Below are 11,267 nucleotides of genomic sequence, written 5' to 3' on the forward strand. Positions count from 1 at the left end.
CATTCTTATCTATTAACATCATGGTACAACTAATGTTTATAGACACTATTAAATAAAAACTCACCACTAGCAAGCTGATACCTTTTTAGCGATAAGAGTGAGTTCTTTATATTATGGGTCCCCAAAAATGTATTTAAGAGTGGAAAAAGACCACAGCCATCCATATGTAAAATCTATACTGAAATTTCCTCAAATCAGTTTGTAAACTCCTGGCTCAATAACCTCAGTGGTGTGCGTCATGGCTAATTAAATTTTCTACTTTGAGTCTGAGTGCAAGCTTGCCCGAGAAGCAGCTTGGGATTCTGCCACCAGAGGGCACCAGACGACTGTTAGGGAAAATAGGACTAGCAAGGTATGTGGGATCTTGTGAACTCTATTTCTTCAGATAAAAGGATCTATACCTTTTTAGTATGAAAAACAACATAAAACAGCATAACACTTTTGAAACAAGCAGAAGCTAATTTTTCTTCCATCACTCCAGGAAACCCAATGCTCTGGTGCCTTAGCATGGCTTAGATGGGACAGCTTTGGCCCAGTTGTTAGTGTGTTCAAGGTTCTAGTTCCATTCCCAGAACTGTAAAGTAAAAATAGTGATGATTGTGATAATGATACTAGTATTATGATAGTCAAATCACTCCAAAAGTTTGCGATATTATTTTTAAATTCTTAAGCTTGTGGCTCTACTTTTGTTATAAAACAAACAACCATCACCACAACAAAAAAGAAACCCCAAGCTTTGCAAGTCAAAGAGCAAAGATGAAAGTCTCACTCAGGGTATCCCTTTCCCTTCCCAACAGTCTATTTCATGGTCATTAATAGGTAGGTGATTGGCAGGAGTGGAAGGTGACTTGGTATTCATGTGAATCAAGGATCTCCCCACAGCCTATAAAGATAACAGCACAGCATTGTGCACACAGGACTTGAATTCATCAGCTTTGGGACAGACATGTGAAACAGAGGAGTGCATCAAAATCTGCTCATTGGACACTCCATCCTCATCCCCTATCTTGCCTACTCCAAAGCCTGCTCCACTCCTCAGATGAGAAAATAGGAGATCCATAGCCAGAGCTTGCCTCTGCATTCATGAAATGGTCCAGAACAAGAAACTGACTTTCAATGCAAGATCACTAGAGGCCCTAACTATGACATCACATCCACTCTCCTTGTTAGATCACTCAACTAACAAGAATGACAAGCTTGGAAGGGAGCTACAACCAAATGAGAGACCAAAGTTAGAAGCAGATACAATTACACATCAAAACTAACATTCTAGCCACACGAGAAACAAGTAAGCCTTGTATCAGTATTCACTTAATAGTACTGTCTGGTGTTTCAGCCTTACAAATCTATCACCTTGATATGTTCTTAATTATTAGGGTGAATTACGAGATATTCACACACTAAAATATCATGTAATCTTTATGTTCAACATATTATTTTAGTGGAAATAGAACAGAGTTGATTAAAAATCTGGTCAGCAACCGAGGGAGAACCAAGGAGTGGAAGATTTTATAAGAGCATAATAATGGAAGATGCAACACTTCCCTGAAGTTTGAAGTTTACAAAACGCAATCTTCATTGCCTAAGAGAATCTGGAGATGGAGCTTTGTGACAGACTCAAGACAGAGGCAATGGGGAAAGGGCAGAGCAAAAGATGACATATAAACAGATAAAAGAAGGAACAAGTTAAGTACAAAGCCATATGTCCATCGGGTTAGAAGCTTCAAGAACTAATGGCATTACAGAACATTGCGTGAAGAGATGCTCAAGATGACCAAAGGAATGCTCATGACACCAATTCCAAGAAGGATAAACTTGAAATCTTCTAGATGTGAGCAACCATTCCCAGTCTTAGAAGCAGCAACCCAGGAATCTATAGAAATGTCCATGCTAAGAGACTGGAATTTATTTATATACACATGAAGACATAGGCAGGAAAGGGTTGACATTTGCCAAATGTGTCTGGGGACTAAATCAGTAACACACATGGACACCTGCTCATGCGCACAGCCACATATTCACACATGAACATTGTTGCACACTTATTCATACACACAAGTGATGGGTAAGTAACCTGCTGGCTGGAGGAATGTGGGGCATGGATGGGATGACCATGGGCTCTGGTACCTTTCCTTCTTACCTGAGACTGAATCTACCCAATCACCTTAGGATGAAGGACACTTTGTTTTTTTTTGTTTTTTGTTTTTTGTTTTTTACGAGACAGGGTTTCTCTGTATTGTTTTGGAGGCTGTCGGTCCAGCCTGGCCTCGAACTCACAGAGATCCGCCTGCCTCTGCCTCCCAAGTGCTGGGATTAAAGGCATGCGCCACCACCACCCAGCCTCTTTTTTTTTTTTTTTTTGGGAAGGACACTTTGGATACATGTACAAATTATTATTACATTCATATGGGGATTAAGACCACTGAAAACCAGAAAATGCAACTGAGACATTGCTCCTCTTAATAAGCATTTACTGTCTGGAGAAGCCTAATACAAGATGCCCTCCTTTGGAAATAAAAAGAAACACAAATGGACTTCTCCCTGTTTATGCAGCCTCATTTAAATTTCCATGAAGTCCTCACTCCCTCCTTTCAGGTCTTCTGTTCGAACAGTAGCTAATCTCCTGCAAAGAGGCGGAGTGGGGCTCTCTTGCAGTACCATCTTGTCTAACTCTGAGTTGGCTGTAGGATTTTTCTTGATGGTCTCTTCTGCCTCCCAAATGTGCTGATTCTTCCTTCTCATGGCCAATATTGAAGCCTCAAGAGGCTAGGCTCTGGGCCAGAGGCTAGGAGAAACTTCCTATTTTTGTAGGTCCCTTACTTGCCCCTATGTTGCCCCATATGATGGCCACCAGAACTGGGGATCTGACTTTCAGCCAGTTGCCTAATCACTTGAGACTTGTCGTTCAAAATGCCAGGGGCTCTTCTGTCTCTAAACCTATGTTTTGGAAGTGTACAGAAATAAAAGAGGCTGGAACACCATGGTACCTGCTGAGAAAAACCTCTGCAGAACCCTTGTACGTTATGGGACATAGGGTTACTAGTGTTGATGATTTGAATATAAACTCCGTAGCTGATGCTTCCACAAGAATAGGAACATACGGTAGCAACCCTACCTGGAAAGACTGTGAATATGAAATCCTGTGTCCTCAGCTGCATATTTCTCTCTCTGGAGAAAGTATAAGTCCTACGGGGACCCAGGGAAGGGAGAAGATTCCAAGGACAGATGAGAGACACACCAGCCATCACCTGAAAGCTGTAGAAATTCCATTACTGGGGAGGAGGTTTGCTACCATGACCTTGACTTTATCAATACTTCACAATAAGTAGATCTCCACCAATGCCACAGTTCATGCTGTTTCTAAATGTCTGTTTCTGGAGTTCTTTGAGGAAACAGGGACAGGGAACTTGCTTGCAGGCATGACCACCCAGAAGGCCAGTTGTACAAATCTCTGTGTTACTGCCACTCTCTTAAAATTGTGTTTATAGAGCAGTTTTTAAAATTTTTTTGCTAGATTTTGTTATGTGAGCATTATGTACTGAAAGGTTTTAACTAAAGACTTTTAAATCTTGAGTGAAGAGCTCACTAGCTTGATCTGTAACATATACACATACACAACTAAAAACAAGTCACTTCCGTGTAACTGTTATTTAGAATATAAGGTCATTTCTAGTTTAGTGTCATATAAATAAAGTTCTCTAAAATGCGAAAGTCATTGTTTGTAGTTTTGCACTCTGACAAGCTACATCTTGTTGGCTAGCTGTTGAACAAACAAAGCCTCTGGCCTGAAAGCTTAGGGACCTGCTGGAATACACTTCACTAAGCCATAAGTTCCTCACACCATAGCTAGGAGCACAGACACCCTTTTCAGCTTGGCTTCTAGGTCTGACAAAACACACATTTCTGCTGTAAATAAAGTTGCAAAGCAGCCTCTCTTGAAGGAGTCTTTGAAATAGGGAGGAAACCTACAGAGAATCTGTATTCTCACTGTCAGCTCACTGAACGTTTCAAATGGGTATGTACCCAGGCTTGCCCTAGATCTCAATCTCCAAATCCTCTTGTCTCAGCTTCCTGGAATTGTAGGTGTTGATACCACACACACCCAATTGTAAAAGAAACTATTATGCAGTTTGTATCTGATTCCCCAAAGAGCCTGGATGACAGCTCTTTTGAAGGAGATGAATGCACATTGCAATTAAGTCACTCACCAATAGGAATGTGACTTGAGGGGCTAGAAAGATTGCTCAGTGGTTAAGAACAGATTGTGCTCTTTCAGAGGACCTACATTAAGTTTCCAGCGCCACTTTGGGTGACTCACAACCACCTATAACTCCAGTTCCCAGGGATCTAATGCCCCCTTCTGTACTCCACAGGTAAGTACACACACACACACACACACACACACAACCACACAGAAAAAAAGATTAAAAAAGAAATGTGTCTTGATCATAAAAAAGAACACTTGAAAGATAACATTTGAAGGTGTTATCTTTTTTTGTCTCTTTTTATAGTATAAAACTCACATTGTCAATTTTGAGAGGATGTCCTGTGCCATGTCTTAGTTAGGGTTTCTATTGCTGTGAAGAGACACTATGACCATTGCAACTCTTATACAGAAAAAACACTTAATTGGGGTGGCTTGCTTACAGTTCAGAGGTTTAGTCCATTGTTTTCATGGTGGGAAGCAAGGCAGCATGCAGGCAGACATGGTACTGGAGAAGTAGTTGAGAGTTCTACATCTTGACAACATACAGGCAATGGAAAGTGGTCTGAGACACTGGGTGTAACTTGAGCACATAAGAGACTTCAAAGTCCACTCCCACAGTGGTGAACTTCCTTTAACAAGACCATACCCACTCCAACAAGGCTTTCACTTCTAATGGTGCCACTCCCTTTGGGGGTGTTTTCTTTCAAACCACCACAGGTCACAAAATGGATACTTAGTTACCTACTAGTTTTTTAGAGCAAGTATTTCTATAAATAGGGTGACAGGCTGACAGACCTGTAAGGTGCCAACGAGCTCTCACTCCAGAAAGGTCTTCTTGTTACAGAGGAAGCTGCACGTGGGCTTACTTACAGTAACTGTAATGTAGCAAGAGTGGTTGCCTTCCAAAGTGAGGTCGCACACTGTCTTGTTCCTGTCTGCTTATTTAATAGAGGCAGCTGTCTTGTTGCCCGCTTAGGAGCCCTCAAGGTGTCAGTCTTCAGATACTTTCAGAGGGCACAGATTTACAAAAACCATTTCAGTTCCTGCCGGGAGCCCTGAGGCCACAAGAAAGAGACAGTGCTCTCAGATAGTAAAATGCCTCTTCTACATTCACACCAAGAAACCACCATATCTTTCTACTTATACAGCTAGCAAACTTTAAAATGCTTTTATTTTCATTCTTTCTTTACCACCTCCTTATTTCATCTTATCCCGAGTCTTGAACGTCTGCTCTGGCCACAAACTCTTGATTTTCAGGTCAGCCCCATGAAGCAGTGCTTCTGAATTCACCCCGATCCCTGTATGCCCACTGTGTAAAGTCTACTTTGAACTTATTCTTTACCGCATTCTGTGTTGCTTTCAGATAACACATGTAATTAAGAAAATAAATTCAGATGAACTCTGCTTTTTTGGAAGAATGAGTCACAGCAGAACACCCAGGGTCTGCTAAGGGTGGTATTTGTCTCCATCTGCGCTCATTATGTGGGCGGAAGATGACACCATCATTTTAGAATAACTAGTGGGAGAGGCTTAAAGCACCGGGGCAAATTTGTGCTGCCAGTCAAGCAATCGTCTCTGAGTTCCTCAAACAGGCGCCCAGATACACGTCTGTCATTTTGATGCTGTAATTTGGCTTTTAACTTCTTTGCACGAATACCAGCCAGAGACTTGCTTCCCCTGGGTTGAGCAGTGTGAACCGTTTAGTGAGTAGCGTGGCACTTCCAGTGGGGGAAGGTACAGTAGATACATTTAAAAAATCACTAAAATATCACACTCTTGAGGAGATAGAAAGGATGGGAGAATGTATTTCTTCAAGTTTGGTGATGATAGAGGCACACTGAATGCCTCAGTGATGGGCAGAAATATACAACAGAGAGACGTCAAGGAGCACCGAGGGCAGACAGAACTCAGATGAACGTCAGTCGGATTTCTCAGGAAGACATCACGAGATGCCAAGTGCTTCATCTCATATCACCTTCCTTAGCTCAGAAAAGGGACAGCATGGGTGTAGCTTGTTCCTCACTAACACTGCCAGACACAGTTCCACTCGGCTCCTCAGTAATTCTCACGCCTGCACAAGAACGCAAGGTTTGCCTTTTTAAATTCTCTGCAGTGTTTACAGATCCTTGAATGACATTTAACATATAGTAGCTACTCAACAAACACTTTTTGATTGAATGCATAGATAACAGAGTAGTCATTTAACCTGATAAATCCTTGAATTAAACCCTTAAAGTCTGGTGGTCTCATTAAATATATGGACATAGCATTTTAGCACAGGTATTATAAGACTTCCATTTGTCAGCTTGGCACTTGCGTACTTATGACCTTTCAGTTGGCATGCCAAGCCCTGGGAATACAAGGGCACAGCTTGCTTCTCAGGAAGCTCATTGCTTTGATGGCTGCTGCTGCTGCGGGTAGTGAAATACACAGACAGAACCAGGAACAGAGATATGGTATTCATAAGTCACAGGTCTGCTGCTGCAGAGCAGCTCTACAGGGCAAAGTTTATGGCCAGAGATGGACAGGAGAACCAAATGTGTCCAGAGGTCACTGAGATATCAGGCCCTAACGAAGAGTCTTATAGAATGACCTGTGTCCCATGATGTAGACATCTAGGATTTCCACTCTAGAAAGCTATAGAGAGATGGATAATGTTGGCTTTGCTTTTAGTTGAAGCCTTAGCTATTAAGTGCTTGGCCACAGGCAGTATAGGCAGGAAGACAGTTTATTCTCCACTTCCTCAGAGTCCACGTATTTTCCAAATAGTGCCACCGGCTGTGGATCAAGTGTTTGAAGGCAAATGCCTATGGTGGGCTGTAGTGATACATTGTTTATGATTTATTAAAGCTTGACTGAGGACTCAGAAAAGCAAAATCAGCCTCAAGCTATAGAGATCAGGCAGTGGTGATACACACCTTTAATCCCAGCAGCCATAGAGCTAGGAAGTGGTGGTACTCACCTTTAATCCTAGGACTAAGGATTAAGAGTTGATGGATCCCTGTGAGCCCAAGGTCACCCAGATCTACACAAGAGTGAACCAGCATAAAAGAGAATTATAGCTCACACCTTTAATCCCAACATTAGGGAAGTTTATGAGACAGAAGCAAGGTCTCAGAGAGGCATTCGTTCTCCAGCCACACTGAGGAGAGGGAGCAGTTTGAGACTTGGTGAACGGTCCCTATAGGCTCATATGTTTGAATGCTTGGTTCTGTTAGTGGAACAGTTTGAAAAGGATTAGGGGGTGTGAACTTGATGGGGTAGGTAGAAGGAGTGTCACTAGGAGTGGGCTACCATGGGTTCTATTATTTATTTGTCAATGTGCAGCAAAAGTTACAATAGGATTATTTTCTTTTTTTCTCATCTGACATGGTCAGTTTACTTTCTGTCTTTAAATATCTTCCATATTTATCATGTTTACTTGTACAAAATAATTTCTTCAGAACTAAGTCTTACATGAAATTAAGGTACACACCAAGTTTTAATCCTAAGTATCTTATCATTCACTTATGTCACATTTAGAAATGATCAATTTTAAACATGCTTTTCTTGTTTATGGTTTATAACATTTTAATCATAATCCTTTTGCAAGTTATTTCAACTTAAATCACACCCATTCTACTCAACCAGAAACATGAACAAAATGAAAATAAATTACGTGTATAAGGAAATAAGAAAGAAAGGAAATCCGGAGGGAGGATGGGAAAAAGCAGGGAGGGAGCTTGCTATATCAGGGGACTTCTTGACATATAGTAGAATTTTCATCATTCCAGAAGGATTTTCTATCAAGAGTGTGCCTGGGAAGGTTACAAGTAATAACTTAGTGGTATAAAGACAACAGCATCAAAAACAGGCAGCTCCTCCAGAAGACTCCCTGAAAAATGAGCCCGTGAGTAACAGAGCAGGCTTCCCCTTGTCTTTCCCCTACAAGGCCAACGTTGTTCAAATATACCATTTTGGCATGAGACCCCTGGATAGAAAATAATGCTCACAGTGTGTCTTAATTAGGGGTTCTGTTGCTGTGAAGAGACACCATGACCACAGCAATTCTTAAATATGAAAAACATTTAATTAGGGTGGCTTACATTATCATCATGGTATGACATGGTGGTGTGCAGGCAGACATGGTGCTGGAGAAGGAGCTGAGTGTCCTACATCTTGGCTTGCAGCTGACAGGAAGTGGTCTCACAGAGGTGTCACACAGAGGGACGGTTGAGCAAAAGAGACCTCAAAACCTGTCCCCACCGTGACACACTTGCTTCAACAAGGCCACACCTACTTCAACAAGGCCATACCTACTTCAACAAGGCCACACCTTCTAATAGTGCCACTTCCTATGGGGGCTGTTTTCTTTCAAACCACCACACAGGGTGTCTTAGTTTCTTTTATATTGCTACAATAAGACACCATGACTGAAAGCAACTCTGGGAGAAAAGGGTTTATTCTAGTTTACAGCTTATTATTATGAAGGGAAGTAAGGGCAGGAATCCAAAGCAGGAACTGAAGCAGTTATCACGGAAGAATGCTATTTACTGGTTTGCTCCCCATGGCTGGCACAGCCTACTTACTCCATCTAAGACCACCTGCCCAGTGGCAACAGAACACCCAGTGGTAGGTTGGGCCCTCCCAATCAATCATTAACCAAGAAGATACCTCCAGAGTCTTGCCCACAGGCCAATCTGGTTGGGACATTTTCTCAGTTGTGGTTTCCTCTTCCCAAATGGCTCTAGCTTGTGTCAAGAGGCCAAAAACCAAAGCAAAACAAACTACAAAACATGACCAATCTTATTCTACTAACAATTCTACTTTCTGTATGCCCCTCTGAGCATTGCAGCTAAAGATATGACCTCTTCTAAAGAAACTCTAAAGACATTTTCCAGACTACTAGGCTTTAGGGTCTGAAGCTAGGATCTTTCTCGTAGAGACCTGAAGCCTCCAGAATTCCAGTCTTGTGGACCAGGCTTCAGTCCAGTGACAGCTGTCCTGCCTTACACTTCTACATGAGGCCACCGGTAGGTGTTTATGTTCTGCACTGAAAGGCAGTTATTTAGATAGGTCTCCATGGCAGGGCTGGCTCTGCAAGACCAAGAGGAATGCCCGTAGGATAGGTAAGTGATGACATACAGGCGACTACAGGAGTTCAGCCCTGGGTCCTAAGCCTGGCCTCTGCTTCTACTTGGGTCTTCATGGAGAAGAGGTAGCATCTTAGAGGAGAAGGTTATCACCATTTCTGTGGAGCTTTAACACCCTTTTAAACAGCAACAGCCTAGGGCCTACAGACCTGATAAAGGACTTATGTGTCTCTTTAGTATGGTAGATTCATGGCCTGTGGGGTGACAGAGCTACAATCAGCTGCTGTGATTCTCTGGTGCTCTGACCTTTGCCAGCACGTATGCCCTCAGTAGTTAAGTCAGTGGGTACCATACTGCCCACTACCCTTGGCTATCTATGTAGCTAATGAGGTTGGTGCTCCCAGTACAGTGATTCTGCCTCCCTCCATCCCTCTCCCAGGATCACAGCAGTAAAAGTAGATTTAGATTTATTCACTAGGGCTTGTCAAACAGATTTCTAAGTTTAAAGAACTTTTTTTTTTATTAACAAACATACATTTACGGCTGCTATCTCCTGTATAGACTGGGCAGATGCAATACTGTTATCAGTTTGAATGTATGGTTTCCTTTTAAATATATACTTTTAAAAGTGTAATTAAATATTTCTACTGTTCACTCTGACTTTTTTATTTCAGTAATATGGAATATATTTGCAAGTTTTTAATTAATTCCCAGATTTAACAGATAGGCTTTGGTGTGTTTGTCACTGAGTCGATGACTGTACCAATCTCACTGAGCTCATTTCATAACCAGGTTCCTAAGGTAGCTCCCAGAGCTACTGATCTAAGCTTGGGGAAGTCGATCTGGATTGCATTCATCAGTTAATCCTTGGCAGAAATAGGTCCCGACTGTCTCACTTGAAGTCAACAGTTTTCAAACACAGTATAAACTATTTTAAATTTTATTGTTATATACAGTTGGGGAATGAATACTTTTTGGCGCTAAAATGAATAGTCTATACAATTCCTAAAGTTTTAGACCAATTAGAGTTCTTTCACAACTTTTCAAGTACCAAATATAAAAACCAAACAAGCTTTCACGAGATTATAGCAAAAACTTTCAAAATTGCATAGTTACACGCACCAATTCTGCCAGCAGGGTCTAATTTAAGAATTTATTCCTTCCTTTCTATGAATGTAAGCATGGAAGCTGGCCCCATGCCTCAGAACCTCTGCCAGTGCTAACCTCTGCCAGAGCCCACTGGGGCTCTACTTGGGATGCCTATGGTGTCTGGGGGGCAGGTGTTGCTGAACCAATCATGTCAAGAGATTGTTCACTGCCTCGTGTATTCAGAACTCTGAGTGCCTCGTGTATTCAGAACTCTGAGTCTACATGGACACCTTCTTCCCATATAGGACAAATTTCTTCTATTCATTTCTGTTTCTGACAGGAGCTGTGTACAGGTGTAGCTCTGTTCCCTCACAACAAATCCTCTCCCTGTATTTAATCATAAGCTACACAGCAAATGTTTCCAGATTCCAGTGTTGACTTCAGATCTTTCCACTTTATTACAGACCCACAACTCTACTTGGAATCCCTAAATGAACATGGTGCGAAAGGGTAACCACATCTTCCTTTTGCCTCTATTCTGTCTTTACCAAGCCTACCCTACTTTTCCCATGTGACTACTCTATTATGGCGCACAAACCTTGTTTGCTGGGCAGATCCTGCTTTCTCTACTTGCATCTTCTCATGCTCACAGCCAACTTATTGATGGCCTCTCCTAACCCTGCAAGCCGTTCTACTAACAACACAAACGTCTAAGACGTCTAACTGGGTCATGTTCGAAGCCTTTGCTTCTCATTGCCCTTCTACAGTTCTAGGACAACACGGGCATTCCCATCATGAGACTACAGATACACAGAATGGAAACCTCCTCCATGGGCCTCTTCAATCCTAGGTGCAACAAGCCTTCCTTCTGCCTTCACTTCTCTTAGGTACAATACTTG

Source organism: Mesocricetus auratus, unplaced genomic scaffold, assembly GCF_017639785.1.
Source record: "Mesocricetus auratus isolate SY011 unplaced genomic scaffold, BCM_Maur_2.0 Super-Scaffold_100024, whole genome shotgun sequence".
Classification (NCBI taxonomy): Eukaryota; Metazoa; Chordata; class Mammalia; order Rodentia; family Cricetidae; genus Mesocricetus; species Mesocricetus auratus.